The 17110-nt window shown below is 28.2% G+C and overlaps 1 protein-coding gene across 12 annotated transcripts in view; it reads left to right on the forward strand.

Moving 5' to 3' along the window:
* PMCA (plasma membrane calcium-transporting ATPase 3) overlaps positions 1–17110 on the forward strand; it is a 428157-nt gene that overhangs the window by 178622 nt on the left and 232425 nt on the right. The gene's annotated exons all lie outside the window — the stretch shown is intronic.

Here is a 17110-nt window from a genome sequence, read left to right on the forward strand (position 1 = left end):
AAAAACATGGAATCACATGGGTGCTATTCATTATTAAACAGTTCCCATATGTTCTCAAGGAAAGTAAATCACTATTAAGGGAACAAAAACAAATTGATTGATAACTTGTTTTTGAATATTCTGATTAAATTATAGTAGTGTTGAGTTACATGATCTTATTATCCTAGAACAAAAGCATTTTAAGAAGAAATTATTGAATACAAAGTTACAGTATGAACATTAGTACCATGAAGTTATAGAAATAGGCAAGTTAAAATTCAAAATTTAATCACAGTATAAAGACATGTCTAACAAAGTGTGAAGAAAGTTTGACAGAAAAATTGAGAAAATATGGGTACTATGGAGCATATGAAGTTGAAATGTCTGGAATTCAACACTTTGACTTCATATGTTTAAACATAATAGTGATACAGTTGAGAGTAAATCTTTGATTGTGTTTATATCTAAATAATTTAAAATTGAAATAAATGCAGTATAATTTGATTCAACTGATTGCACTGTTTAATTGCACTGTAATATAATACATGCAGAAAGACAAGATTCAATTCCTACAGTTCAAATCTGAGTGTGTATGCCATAACCGGTAAGGATGCTAACAACCAATCCCTTTTCTCTTACATAGGTTCCACTACAAAGAAGTTCAAGGTCAACTAAACTGTAGGGATGTCTTCAAGAAATATGATACTCCTAGCCTTTCAACGAAGGTGTTCCAACATAATATTGAAGTGGAATATCCTGTTCTTCATCCATGTTCTGAATATTTGGCATACAACAATTTGAATAAAATATTCCTGAAGAAAATTTCTGGATTAATGTGATTCATGATTTGTGCAAATAGTTATAGAAAAGCATAGAAGTATTTTGCCTTTAATATATGGACTTCAAGTACCATCTTGTTCATCTGAAGAAAACTGAAGTCCAGTAACTATGCAGTGACTTTTTTTATACAGATTAAATTATATACCACTGTTTAAAATAAAATAAATCAGTATTAGAGGCTTGTATTCAAAAATAAAATCTGCTTTGGATATATAATGTGTTATCTATTAATAATCATATTTTGTCAATAACCTGTCAAACTTTGATCACACAGTTAGGTGTTTAAAATAGTTTGTTTTATTAGATATCATTTCCTGTTTTGATAATTTGAATTTTGTATAATCAGAATTATCATTTTATTTAGCAGATTAATATCTTTCTAATTGCAAAAAGTTAAAATATTCAAATGATATCTGTATTGTAGGTTCTAATAGAATAATAATAATATAATACTAGTAAATTAATAAGGATGTATGAATCAAATTTATTGAGAACTATGAAATTTACATCTAGCTTCTATATATGCTATAATTTATGTGCTTGTGAGAATAATATAATTGTAATAAGCTGATATGAATTCTGTAAAAGATCAATAATAATTACAATATTTTTACTATTAAAATTAATAATTAACAAAATATTTGAAAATTTGATATTTTAGGACAGAAAATTGATAATTAATGAACATTTTCAAAATCCCATAAATAGTAAGAATTTATGAGAAAGTTAACTGTAATTATTGCATTAACAAAAAGTAACAAATTAGTTGTTCTGTAATTTAAGTAATTTCTTGACTTTAACTGTCCAAAATTATTGTTAGTTTCTCAGGAATCTTAAATGTATATATTCTGATGTCTTATTTTAAAACAACAAATCTTATAAATGCATTTATTAAAAATCAAAATTTATTCTGTTTATATTTATTTTCATTGCTGTTTTAAGCAATGGAAATCAATATCATTGTTTCTCATATAAATATTACATTTTATTTATTGAAGAATAAAAAGTTAAAACTGAAACTTGGCTCTTTTCTCAAAACAATGTGCAGTTTTTGATTTTGAAATTTTTAAAAAGATATGCTTCTTTATCAAATATTATTTTACTTTTAAAATAATTAAAAATGTATTAAAAACATTATTTGATCAGTTCATATGTAATATCCATATATATATATATATATATAATAATCTTCTGAAAGAATGGAATATTTTAAATGATATTTCTCAGTTTATCACATTCACCATTGTCAAATGCAACAAAACTAAAATATTGTTCTGTTGAAAATTCTTTTAAAAACTCATTTAAATTCATTATATTGTGTGTAACTTAATAATTATGTAAAATTACAAATTGTAAAAGCAAAATATCTAATTTTATTATTGTAAGAAAACCTTGAAAAATGTCACTCAGAAAAAATGAGCAAAATTGATAAGTTTTTATTTTGTCATTTAGGAATTGAATAACAATAAAAAAAACTTAGTAAATTTTCATTCTGTACTAGTTTTTTAAAATAGAAAAGCTTAGTGAAGAAAGGATTAGTTGATTTTTTTTATCCTCTCTAAACATTTATGTCAATATCTACATTTTTATTGCTTTTTTAATCTTGAAATGTATAACACTTAAAAGGAACCTTTATTAATCAAACATCTAGTGCCAGATTACATTTGTATTGTAATGCTAAAGAACTTTTATTTCATTTTTATTTGGTTCTGTTATCATTCGTAGAATGTGTTTACTGTCATATATAAATAACAAATTTTGAAAGGGTGACACTAACCAAGTCTGCTGTGCTTTCTTATCAAGTGTTTACTGTAAGTGTTCATAATCTCATAATTAATAAGATTATGAAGATTATCCAAAATGGTTTATTTCACCAAAAGACTGCATCACCATAAACATTTATTCAAAATTTATTCCATGTTTCAGCTTGTGTTCTCGCGGTACTATTTAATTAATAAATGAAATATTCAACAAGTGATCAAATTATATTTACAGTATGTAAATAGAATAAATCCAAACAATACTCTTGCTGAATGTAGCCACTACAAGTATTCTGACTATTACAAAAAGTAGCAGCTTGGTGTTTTTTTACACTTACTCATTAGAGGTCATGCATTTTCCACAAAGTCTCCACAAATGACAATCCTAATGTACCAATACAATATTTGTTTTGGTTGTAATTAGACAATTCAATATTAAAAAGACTTGACAATTAGTTTTTTCTTACTAATGAGAAAAATATAAATCACATAATTACAATCTATTTAAAAAAATTATAAAAAATTTTTTTCTTCAGTATTTAAAACAAGGGTATAAACTTCAATGTTTGTTAAAAAGTAAATATAGAAGAACTGTAGCAATTATTATTACCAATTATTTCAGTGATATTTTGGTGTGATTACATATTTAACACTTGTTTCCATCAATACATATGGGTTATTTATGTAAATATTTTCTGAAATTTTTCTTTTAAATAGTAATTATTATTAAATGATTTTTTATGTATAGTACATCAATGAATTATCCTATGCAAATACTTAAAGCCAAACAATTTCTGGATTATATTGGGATATATGATTACTACTATTAATAATGAAATGCTAAATAATTTGGCACTAGAGGTAGATGTTATGTGCCCTTTAGTGCACTGTAGTCTGTTATAATCCTTCAATTATTTAGCTTTAATATATAACTATTGGGTTTTAGATGTTGATATTTGTATGCAAATACATCACCATATTTGTTTTTAGTTAGCATTATCATTCCTAAATGTTCTTTAATTTTTTGTTCTAATGCACTATTAGTTTCTCCAATGTTTGAATAACTATCCATTTTATTATATTCAAATTTCTATATTACTATAGCCTGTCTATAATATAGATCTTTATTTTAATTAACACTATTTTTTTTCTTTGATTAAATTACTTATATTATTAGTTCCAGAAATAACATTTAATTTTTTTTAACAATCTTCAAAATATTGTTAAAAGTTAATATACAGAAATGTTATGTATGTTTATTATGATTCTTAATTTTGACATTAACATTAAATCTTTTAAAATATTATTTCATCAATAATTTATATTACAATTATTCAAATTTTGTTATTATGTCTGCTATTTCTTTAGAAGCAATGGGGTTTGTTGTTTATTTACAGTCTTAAATATGGACAAAATTATATTTGGTATAATTAGCTGTAAAAATTACTGGTGGAAAGTAAACGTGTTCATTTACAAATTTAGCGGTTTCATTATTTTAATATAATTAGGCATGTTCAAATAAAAACTGTTTTAACATTACATGGCTTATTATATAGTGACTTGTAATTTTATATTAAAATTACAATATGAGAGTTCATAATATCCATAAACCACATGTCCTGGTTTATGGAAGGGCAGGGTGTAAGAAAAAATATCACAAATGACCATATAGGAGAGAGATGGATAAGGTAAAGAACCACATAGTTGGAAAAAAGTGTAACTTGTGGGTATTAAAAATATATTCAAAATGAAGCTTGTTACTATTTTTTCACCACATTTTTGTTTTGGAGTAATGTAACTTTTTCAAAGAGAGATCTTGAAATTTCTACATGTTTATTTTGGGGATGAGTTGAAACCACATTTAACCACTAAGGTAAGGTGACCAGATGTCCCGAATTTGGATTGTTAGTCCTGTATTGAATACTGTCCCGGAAAGTGTCCCGCATTTGGTTGTGTAACATTTTCAACACGTTCGCAAGTTGTCAAGAGCACAAAGTTGTCGTTTTCTTTTACTACTAGTAGCTCGGGATGTCCCCTAGTGGGTGTTCTAGCAGCAACGGTGTCATTCCATGGTATAAATAATAAATTCATATCAATAATTCAATAATAAATTCCTATTGTAATAATAATATACTGAATTTATTATTAATTTAAATAATATCTAGGGGTGCCCCTAGTGGCCATTCTAGGCATACCATGACAGATATGCAAACAGCACCATCAAGTTGTGAAAAAAAAAACAATTTTTTTTTCTATGAAGAGTTATTTTTAAGTTTATGTATTTATGTATTTTTCTACTAAATTTATTAATGAATTTATTATTATTATTATATATATGTATGTTGGAGGTCCACTCCATTTTTAGCTCCCACAACACAGAAGCGTCCTGCATTTCAAACTAACATATCTGGTCACTTTACACTAAGGGAAGAGAAGTTTAAATTTTAACTAAATTCGGACCTGTAATTTTTGGATGAATCCTATCACTTACAGCAATAATTAGAATAGAATATCAATTAGAATATATCTGGATAATTTAAGCAGTTATTTAAATTATTCAAAAATTTCATAGACAATTCAGAATACATGACATTTGAACTTGTTATTTCATTAGTAATTTATAATTTTGGCTTGGTTTCTAATATGATTTTTATTTCAGTGATAGATTTTGTAGAAGATAAGTTTAATATTAGTTATATATTGAGATGTTGTCTTGAAATATTTGTGTGCATTGATGGGTACAGTTTTTTCATTTTTGTTTAATAATGAACTTAAAGTAAGATTCTCAAATCTAATCTTGGTCTTAAGGTTTTGGAGTTATATATCATAATGGATCAAAGATATGAAGATAATCAATAATTAATCTTTGATACTCATTAAATTTAAAGATATAAATATTTCTTTGGGTTTTTAATTATATGCTGACTATTTTATTCTTAAAAACAAACACATATTAGATTTTGTTTTTTTGATAAGCTAAAAATAGACTGAATAGTAGCTTTTGATTAATACTATTTTATTAAAAATTTCATGTCTTATTAAATTTTTGATATATAAGAATGTAGAATGTTTAATTTCTATAAATTTTTACATATATTCAATAGATTACATACCATTTATAATACTTTTTTAGATTGCTTATCCTGATTTAAGGATAAGCAATTTTAGATAAAATAAAACATAGTTATTACATATAATGTACGTAGGGTTTCTCAAACGGTATCCCGGTTGTTTTTTTTTTAACCTGGGAAATATCACGGGAAATTCTTCTCATCCCGGGAAATCCCACAAATTTCTTAAATTCACTTTTTTCTTATTTTATGCTAAGATTGAGGAAACTTTGCGAACACAAAGTATAATTAACTCATAAACTGTCAGAATTCATTTTTATTTATTAATTTTAATGGCTACATTTTGGATTATTAATTTTAAACCTACTTATTAGTTTTTTTTAAATTTTTGCTTGTTATGGCATGTCACAAAGGGTCAGTAATCAATTCGTAGCTTATTTGTGGCAGGACTCTCAAAATTCCTTACCAGTAATATCTGGAATAATTCTGCTTATGCTATCTTAATTTTTAACCATGCTCAGTGGCTTCAATAACTGCATAAGGCCAAGTTGTGCAAATTGGGCAAGGATACAAACGAGTGCAAGTATGAAGTTTTTCTTCATAACCTGATTATTAAAGACACACAAACTGCTGAATTATTGGGCTATGATGTTTCTATTAAAGCAGCTGAGGTAGACAAATCAAGAATATTAGAGAGCAAAAGAAGTACAGTGATACCTTGGTTTTCGTTGATAATTCGTCCGAAAACAATCAACAAAATCTGAAACCGACGAAAACCGAGGCAATTATTTTCATATGAATCAATGTAAATCTAATTAATTCGTTCTAGACAGTCCAAAATACATACCAAAAACACATTTTATAGAGAATTAATATAGCATTAAATACTAAAGCAATAAGAAATTAATATAAAAAAACTAATCTAAAGGATAGCAATGGAATTGTTTGGTAGATGCATGGGGTAATGTCATGTCTTGTAGAAGTTAATTGGACATGAGCTTCTAACCTATATCGCTCCATGGTAAAGTGTGACGTTGTTACAGTAAAAACCCGTTTTTAGTGAAAATGCATTTTAACTAGTTGAAACTAGTTTTTACTGGATGTCATTGTTAAAACTAGAATTTACTGCTAGTCAAAAATGAATTTGAGTTAAAACCCGTTTTGAGTTAAAACTAGTTTTAACAAAATGGCTTAGTAAAAACTGTTTTGACCAAGGTCATTCAGCTAACACGTTCCTATAGTGTATGATGAATTTCGTATCGCTTTAACCCTTTTTCCCCGACATTTTGTTTACGTTTAATTTACAATCCCTCCTAAGGCAATATAGGTCAGTCAGGCGATAGTATTTTAAAATTTCACCAAAAATCAAATTATCATTATATCTATATGAAAAAAATCACTTACATTTATTAATATCTTTAGTTTTAAATACGATATTTTTCAATGCATTTTATTAGAAAAATTTATAAGAAAAAAAATAATATATATCGGAACTGACATATAAACTTGATAATTTGTAACATTTTGTGAAAATTAACATTGTCTAGTTACATAGTTGTTTGCTGGCACTGAGCCAGAAAGACGTAGAATATTGTTTTGTACAATTCGATATAACACTTATGCATGTATGCTTATTCGTTGTGAAATTATCGCACATTATATCAAACATTTGTTTGAAATCAAAATTTTATACTGCTATCAACTAATATAATGAATTATACTTTATTCACTTCATATCGAACAAGATTATATCTGTTGTTAATAAATTTTACAAAAATCAATATTTACCAAAGTAACAATGAATCGGTACCCTCGAAGTTTTGCTTAAAAAGCCAGGGTACCGATCGATCGGTGCTTTCAGGGACAAAGGGTTAATTAATGTTAATAATATATAAATGTTTTGTTGTATATGTAGATATTATTACGATTTTAGTCTCTGTAATCCAAAAATTATTGGTAGACCAATCTTTGTAATCCAAAATTGGTAGACCAATATTGCTGTGAGATTGATCTATCAATAATTTTTGGAATACAGAGACTAAAATCGTAATAATAATGTTAATAACACAAATGTGTGACCAATATTTTCAATAAATATCATATTAAATAATACAAATGTTTTAATCCCAATCATCACTTTATTTATTTCTCCCAAACATATTTATGTATCTAAAATTAATTTTAACTAATGTTAAAAGTTAAAGTTTGATTTTAGTTTTATCTAAAATCAAAACATGTACAGCAGTAAATTCTAGTTTTAACTAGACAAAACGGGTTATAACAATGACATCCAGTAAAAAGTAATTTCAACTAGTTAAAATGCGTTTTCAGTAAAAACGGGTTTTTACTGTAACAACAAAATTGTCATGTAATAGTAGTTGTATGCATTTATGATGGTCATATTGTGGGGAATAATGCCTTCCAGGAGGTCCGTTTAAGGGTAACTGGCCCCTATTCAGGTGTTACAGATGTGGAGAAAACCTGGAAAACTCTGCGTGACCAGCCTGTCTTGGCGAAGCGTGAACCCACGGCTGAACACTCAGTGTTCAGGGAACAGAAATGTTGGCCACTGATGGGCTGTTGCGGGGTAATGTTCACACAACAAGAAATAACGCCACACTGAATTGGAAAACACTCTTTATTTTTGCAAAATTAGCAGCGAGGTCACTTGAGTACGCCAATGAAATCTGAGGCAATTGAGGAAAACAGACAAATTTTTCACTAAAAAAATCGACGAAAACCGAAAATGACGATAACTGAAGTCAACGAAAATTAAGGTATTACTGTACTACAATCTCAAATGAACTAGAAATCTTCCAGGCTACAGGTGAAAAAACACATCACTCATATGAATTGAATCGGAAAGGGCATTCTTGGTAGCAAAAGTTATCATTAGTTAAATAAAAACCAGATCGAGTGATTAGCGTATTGACCATCTTTGCTTTTTAAAATCTTATAAAAATTTACAATAATATTTTGTATTAATGTGTTTTATTTAAAAAAACAATTACCTTTTAAGTTAGAAGTTTGATCTAAGTTCATTTTTTTAAATTTTCAACCCAATTCAAAACTTTTTGTTGTTGTTGTTGTATGCAGTTTCCAACAAACTTTAATAAAATTTTTTCTATTTGTGAAAATTTCTACATAATTCAAAGGTAATTTTTAATATACATCTTACACAGCATTATTATGATTTTGGAGGTTACAGAATGTATTAAATTACTTTAAAAAACGAAAAATAATTATATTATTTGATTTCATGATATTTCGTATAGTTTAAAAATAATTAATTTCGCCCCGGGATCCCGGGAAACAGTTCACTTTTATCTCAGAATCCCGGGACAAGTAAAAGACCAGGAAATGAGAAACCCTAAATGTACAGTACATATGTATTCTTCATTTAATCTTTATTACATATATAGTAATTGTCTCTTAGACAAAAGATGCTTTTTCTTTTAACAATATAAAATGATTTCCAATAAAATAAACAATTTTATATATTTTCAGATATTTCCACCACTATAATCTTCAGTAATCATTTTTTAAACTGAATGTTTGTTTTAAAAATCTAATTAAACAATTTGAATTGAAATTTTGTAATATTATAGCACTTTCTAATAATAATGGTTAAATCAGTCAAACCTATTTAAACCAGATTGAAAGTCACTGACTTTTTTGTTGTTTTGGCAGGTTTCCATTTTGAACAAATTTTAATATTTTCTTTTTTTTTCTAAACTACTAGTGATAAATGTCATGTAATTCAGTTCAGTTTTTGTATTAAATCACATTTTTCATATGTAAAAAATAAACTGTTATTAGGTTTATCCAAATTAATCCAAAATGATTCCAACTAAAAATGGACATGTTTGAATGCAAGAATTGAGAACTAATTTGATTGCAAAAGTTCTTGTTGTTCCCATGCTAGGTATTTGAATACTTCTTGGATGTGATCCTTATGAGCTCACAACAGAGAGCAAGTTGATATACCAAAATTAATGTCTTGTTCTGCCATTGAAAATTATAGTTAAATTGCAGTAGTACAGAGAACTAAGTTAGTCTGTTATCTGATGTTTTTGAGGAATTTTAAAACTCTGATCAATTGGTTAATTCAGTTTTCGTAATTAACAACATGGGAATGAACTTTTTTGAATAATCAGTAATGATTAGTTACTGACTTATCTATATAATGCAGATTGGCTGCACTGTGTTACTTTATTCTTATTGTTTTCATGAATTACATTCATTGCTTGTTCTGGAAAGCTATTCTTGGAACCTTATTTGATTCCATCTTTGGTTAATTCCAATAAAGACTAATATTAAAGGTTTGTATGTACTGTACAGTACCTGCACACGATCCTTGTTCTCTGGTAGGATCTGAAATAGTTTCTGAAATACAGTTTGTCATGTTGTCATGGTATACCTGGAGATGACTGTACTTATTTGTCTACAAATAGCATCTTAGTTTTCTACTATATTTAGGTAATGTTGTTACAGACAAAAAGGTGGAAATTCCGAAGTGTAAAATTTTGTGAGAGCATCTATAGACTGAATTGTTTAAGGAATATTATCCACAATTGCAGAATATTGACAAGATATTAAGGGAATTACACTGCAAAAAGGACAGGATATATTTTCCCATAAGGACAAAGTTTTTGTCACAACACTGCCTCAGTAACATAGCATGGGCTCAAAGCAGCACATAGCCATGCTCTAGTATTCTTTTTGAGAGCTCAGATACAGGTCTGTTATTTGCAATATCATCTTGATGTTCCGCAACTGAAATGTGAAACATTCTGGCAGTGGGTTCAATGTATGTACATTGTTGTAGCTCCTGATAACAGATGATACAATATGGAATTGTGTAAATCTGATCTTTTTTTTTTTGTGTTTAAGGCAACACTATTCTTATCATTACTCTATTCCTATCATTACTGTATTTAGGCAGGTTTCAGTTTTTGACTGGTTTCACTGTAAATTATCAAATGCTTATGATATTGTTAATTTTTAAAAAAATGTTATCTGTTATGATCAAACTGTAATAGAATTTATTCCTAAAGTCTTATTAATACTTTTATACTTTTTAGAGATAAAATTATTATTTTAATTCTTAATTTTTTGGTTTTAATTATTTTCAACATAGTATCAATTGCACTGGTAAATTTATTGATTTAAATTAAGGGTAGTAATTGAAAATTAAAGTAAATGAGTTTAATTTAACAACTAGCTAAGATAACTGATTTCTATTACAAATAAAATAATACACAGAAGCTATCATTTATAATATTGGAAAAATTGAAGTTTATTGTCTTTGTAAACCAAATTTTTTGAAAACATTTGTAAGTGTGAAATTTTTCACTATAATAATTAACTTCTTATTAAAAAAATCAATATTAAAAAAATTAAATGTATAATGCTGGTTTACAGTCAAACCTGTTTTTATGCGCTCTTTTTATGTGCGATTTTTATTTGTGCGATTTTTTTAATGCGAATTTTTAATTTGTGCGGTATAGTTGGCGACTAGTCTCGTGCGATTCGTCATGTCTCACGTTGACTTATTATAGCTAAATAAACTTATTATAGCATAAATGCACTTATTATAGTAATATTATTGCATGAATATGCGAAAAATGAAATAATTTACTTTTTAAGTCAACAAAACACCACCTGGACAAAAATATGTAAAACAGACGATAGACCAGACGATGCAGTCAAGTGCTGACATCTGTTGTCAATAAATTCTATTTCGTACGGTTTTGAGTTATTTTCTATGTGAGACTTTTTTATGCGGTCCCTGTTGACCGCATAAAAAAAATATTTTTTTAATTGTGTTGCGAAAACTATTTTTTACAGCCGTTCGTGAAGTTTCGTGCGATTTTTTTTTAATGCGTCTTTTTTAATGCGGTCCCTATCCCCCGCATAAAAACAGGTTTGACTGTACTGTGAAATAGAAATGAAATTTTATGTATAAATTACATAATTATTTTTTCAAATAAATTTAAAAAGTTTGAGTTGAACAAACAGTAATAACTTCTAACCATTGCTATCTGAAATATTTACTGTTTTTGTTAAGTTGTTGATCTCAAATGCTTGGTTTTTATAGTAGGTATATATCTTAAATAATAGATTAATCATTAAGACTAAATAATACAGTAATAATATTTCTAATTGAGGAGGAAATATCTGAACATATTTTGTTAATTTTTGCTTTCACCAAGAATATGTTGTCACAAATCATATAGCGGAATTGAAGGGAATAGGAAGTTAGCAGCTACCATGAGCTGATATAAGTAAAAAGAGGATTAGGGTCTGGTTACATAGCCTAGCCTCTTCTTAAAAAAATTGTTTTGAATTACAATATAGCTTGTTGGAAGTGTTAAAGATATGATGTGTGTATAGAGGATTATGCTATCAGGGAAACTATTAGCAGAAGGAACAAGAAAGCAACAATATCAATTGAAAACCAGTGATGTGACAGCAAAATGAATATGTAATTGCACCATTGTAATGAGTGAAATTAGATAATTATAAAAAAAATAATACAAAATACGTAATAATTACAAAATGAAAAAGCCATTTCATTTTTTTTATGTGGTATGAATAATTCGAACAGTATTATATAAATCCTAAAAGTTAAAAGAACTTTGCACTTTTTGAACATAAAAAAATGTTATCCACTTAACTTTGAGCTGTTAGTCATTTGTAATTGATCTGTGTCTTTGTTTTATTATTGTGTGTTATGTTTGTTTAGAGCAGTGTTTCCCAACCATGTGCCACAACACACTTGTGTGTTGTTGAGAGTGACTCAGGTATGTCACAGAAATATTAAATACAGAAACTTCTTGAACTCAGACATTGGTAACTTGAATATTTCTTTAATTTTGAGAAAATAAAGCACTTTGTAGATCTGAATGGAATAGCATAGGAATTTAACATCTCCAACTTGAAGAAAATTAGAGTTAAGGAAATTCAAAGAAAATCATGGTCACTCATTTATGTTACTTTCAACTTCTCTGACTCAAATTTTAATATTTATTCTATCCAAAGTGATCCTAATTATTGGATTTTCATGAAATTTTCAGACAGTTTTATCTATTGTCCAATATTCATTTGCTGATAATGTACTAGTCCAAAGTGAGAGGACCTCTTGCTTTATCTCAACAAGATGTACTGTACTTGCAAAACTATTTGATTCCATTCAAATTTGGAACATTTTGCTGAAAGGCATTACAAGGACCATTTGAAACTAAAAACTATCCAAGATTCTTTATATAATGCAAAAGAAGTAAAAATCAAATCTATTCAGAATCAGCATTTTTTACTCTGTTCTATAACTTGAATTGTCTGTAAATCGAAGTTTTTTTTCCTGTCCCTTGCAGCTTTGAGCTAGAGAAGTTTCATTGTATTTTTTAGAAGTTTGACTAAGCTCTTTTTTAAAAATTTGTTTATCTTTAAGTTTTTATTGATGATTGATTGAAGGGAGGAGGAGATACAGGTATACCTCACCTTACGTAAGTAATTGGTTCCAGGAGAGGCGACTTAAGTCGAAAAACAACTTAAGTCAAATTTACTTGTCACTAGGCTAAACCACAAATAACTATTCCCAGGTTTGACTTGTGTACTGGTGTACTCGAAGAATTCACACTCAACAACCTTTTTAAAAAACCAGTAATAGTAATTGAAAACAAACGTTTTCGACCGTTAACTCGGTCTTCCTCAGGTTCTAAATATTGAGATTCGTTACAAGTTCAAAACTCTTTCAGAACGTATTCAAATTTTTGAATAGAACAGTTGCGCGTTCGTGTTGTCATGGTATCATACGTGTTGTTGACATACGCAATACGTGTGGCGCAAAAACACAATGTAATTACATTCCATATATAAATGAAGGGATAGGGATGTACTGTACATTAAATAGAGCTATGGGGAAAATCCCCTTCGTAACAAAACTTCCAAGCTTGAGAAATGTTACATGCATCTTTAGAATTGATGCAGGTTGTGCGCAGTCCAGCTTTGTATATTTCCAGAGTTTCCAGGGATTGCAGATGGTCCAATCGGTGGGAGAGTTTAATCAATTCCGCATTATAACTTCACTTAATTTCAGAGAAGCCTGTATGAGAGTTTTACATTTTAGTATTAAGCCATGCTAGTGGCACCTTCCCTTGGTCATTGAGTGAAAATACAGTATCAATTTAAATTTATCTTAAAAATCTTTTATTAAATTACTGACTAATAAACAAAATTTTTAGAAGAATTTTTTTGATTCAATGGATTTTTTTTCCTGTTTATATATTTACTTACCAGTTATTAATTTTATAATGTAATTATATTATAATTTGAAAACAAACTTATTTTAGAATAAAATGAAGATATTCATAAATGACCTTAAGATTAGAATGAAATCATTTCAGTGGATGTAGGCATTGCTTTCCCTCTGCTTTTCAACTGTGACATGTGATCCTGTACTGACAGTCCTTTCCTCAGATTGTCATTTTTTGAATATACTGTCAACTATACTAGTGTCCTTATTGGAGTTCTAGCATCATTTCAATTGCACCAATAGCAAACATTATTCTGACTATTATGTTTTCAGAAATACTTAATATGCAAATACTTTTGTATTTATTAAACTATACTTTAAAATAACTGAAAAATATCATTTTCTGGCTTAATTTCAAGAAGAAACTAATAAGCATAGTAATGAAGACATCAGATCAATAACAGAATTGCCAATTACCTATAGACTTGCAGCTAGGGTTACAAATTTATCAATTATTTAGGGCTATTAGGGCTTTTTTATTACTGGTGAAATAGTAACCTTTGAAGTGTAAAGCTTGAAAATTAAATTATTCAAATTATTTATCAAATGTGAAAATTAGCAGTTTTTCCTTTATTCATTCTAACCTCTAGGCTCTAAGACTGCCCCTCTTTTTTTTTCTTTTTATCAAACCTGTCAGATTTGTTCAGTCCCACAATGGAATGGCCAATGGTAAGAAATGGGATCTGATGTATCTAGGACAGACAACCAGTTTTTGACTTCTGTAGATTTGTTTCCAGATCCCCTAGAACAGCGGTTCCGAATTTTTTTTGACCAGGGACCACTTTGATTTCATTGTTGTTAGCAGGGACCACAAGGTTTAAGAAAAATAAACTGTGTCAATCTAAAAAGAAACTTTAATCAAAACTGTTAACATAAGTAATCGTTAAATGCAAGAGTAACATGCTTTAACAGTACTATTATAATAGAAAACATAACATTTTTAGTAAAAATTAAATTCAGTTTGTATCAATGTGGGAATAATAATTTAAAACGAATAAAAGTTTTAAATCTTTTGCGGACCATACTTTAGCTCTTGCGGACCACTGGTTGGGAACCGCTGCCCTAGAAGGATAGGCTGATATTTTAACTGCTTGGCCATCTGTCTGTCAATTTAGCATGTTAGTGGCTTAGTTACTGACTTATTGGGGAGTTTGCAACTAAACAATCACTAGTGTGCATTGCCCAACTGAATTCTCTTTGATCTATTCTGAAAAGCAATAGTTTTGTTGCCTGAAAAATTAAGCATGCTGCAATTTGCTCTGATTAGTGTCCAGTGTAAGCACCCATGTTTAATAAATGTGTTCCATTTTGTCAACTAAAATATTGCTCAGCTAAAATCGCTAGTATGCTCTAAACCTTGCAGGTAAAGAAACAAATTGCTAAACTGTCCAGCAAAGTGCTGTAATAAAGACAGCCAGATGGCCAAGCAATTTGGGTATTAGCCTCCCATTCTGGGAAGCTTGAAAATAAATTCAGATGGGTTAAAAATAAGCACAAGGAATTTTTAGGATTGCTATTGGTGCAAAATGGGGCAGCAGAATGATGAGGGATCATCATTCTGCTGCCCCATTTTGGACCTGGCTAAACCCATAATGGGTCTGAATATAAAGCTTAGTGCCCAAAGGGCAGAAAGTGTGTCAGTGTTATAATCTGATACTTCAAAAATTGTAAATAACTATAAAGTAACAATTTAAAAGATAAACCATAAAAGTACTTGTCATTTAAATAAAAATATTTGACACTTTTTTTTCTTTTAATTTGTAAAATTATATTTATATTTTTGTATAAAATGTATACAAATTGAATAACCACTCACCACGCCACAGTAACTTAAATTACAAATTATATATTATTGTATACAAATTAATTGTTGCAGTGGTATAGAACTGTTCTAAAAGACCTTTTTTTTGTGTTACCTAGGACTTTGCTGGCAAAAAGAAACTTTATAAGAACTGGTTAGTGCCAGTTGTGATAATTTGAAATCCAAGTTCCATAATTGAAAGAAATAAAACACTTGGTATACTCCACCATAGAAAAAGTGAAAAATATATGATGATCTGATAAGCATAACTCAAAATTTGGAATTTAATAATGGTCTACACTATTGTGATGAAATATCTTTAAAAAATTTATTAAATGTCTAACTATTTTTATAAAATTAACCAATAAAAAAGTATGAAATTACAGGTATATTTACTGATGCATTTTTAACTGCTTATTAAAAAACTAATTGTCTTATAATGCAGTCTCTTCTTGCAATGATTTTGTTCTTGTGGTTAAATTAACTACTACGACATTTTATCCATATACATTTTTTATGTATATAAGTATCTGATATGGGGAAAAGCAAATTATTTTTGAGATATGTATAAAGTAGTATAAAAATGGATAACCTTGAACTTGTAGTATATGCAATTTCACTTGTAACTATAACAAATAGTTATGAGTGGAATTGAGCCAAGATGGGAGAGATAATTGAGCAGTAGAAAGAAGGAAAAAAATAAGGAAAGATAGTTAAGAGCTGAATGGAATTTGATAGAATGCCAAAATCTTAAAAAGAAAATGGAATATATATAATGTTATGGTGAGAAGTATATTATGCATTATATGGAGCCAAAATATAGGGAATATCAAAAACAGATGAAAGAGAAAGCTGGCAGTTGAATGAATATACTGACAAAATTAAGCAGATCATTAGTCATGCATAAAATAAAAAGAAAAAATTAAAGAAGTGATGAACCTAAAGGAATTGATAAAATAATAACCATACCATATTAACTGCCTTTTATTATGTGAGGATGTTGTACTGCTACATTTTACAATAATTCATGTGTAATAATATATAATTTTTAAATTATTGTTTCCTTACATTAGAAATGAATTAATACTTTATAACTTTAATTACATTCTAGCACGAAAGTATCATGTTTACTGGGTATAATTGGTACATATATGGTCACTACAGTGTATTTAACAACCCTGGCAGTGCAGCTACATTTTCATAACAAATAAAAATGTTTGACTGGAAAAACTGCATTATATAAAGCAGTTATTTTATCATACTCCTGCTATATATACCAATTTTGTAAGTAATTGTGATCGAGTAATCCTTCATGAACATTGAATTCTTGAACTTTTCTTTG

Source organism: Centruroides vittatus, unplaced genomic scaffold (genome assembly GCF_030686945.1).
Source record: "Centruroides vittatus isolate TY-2023 unplaced genomic scaffold, ASM3068694v2 contig_10, whole genome shotgun sequence".
Classification (NCBI taxonomy): domain Eukaryota; kingdom Metazoa; phylum Arthropoda; class Arachnida; order Scorpiones; family Buthidae; genus Centruroides; species Centruroides vittatus.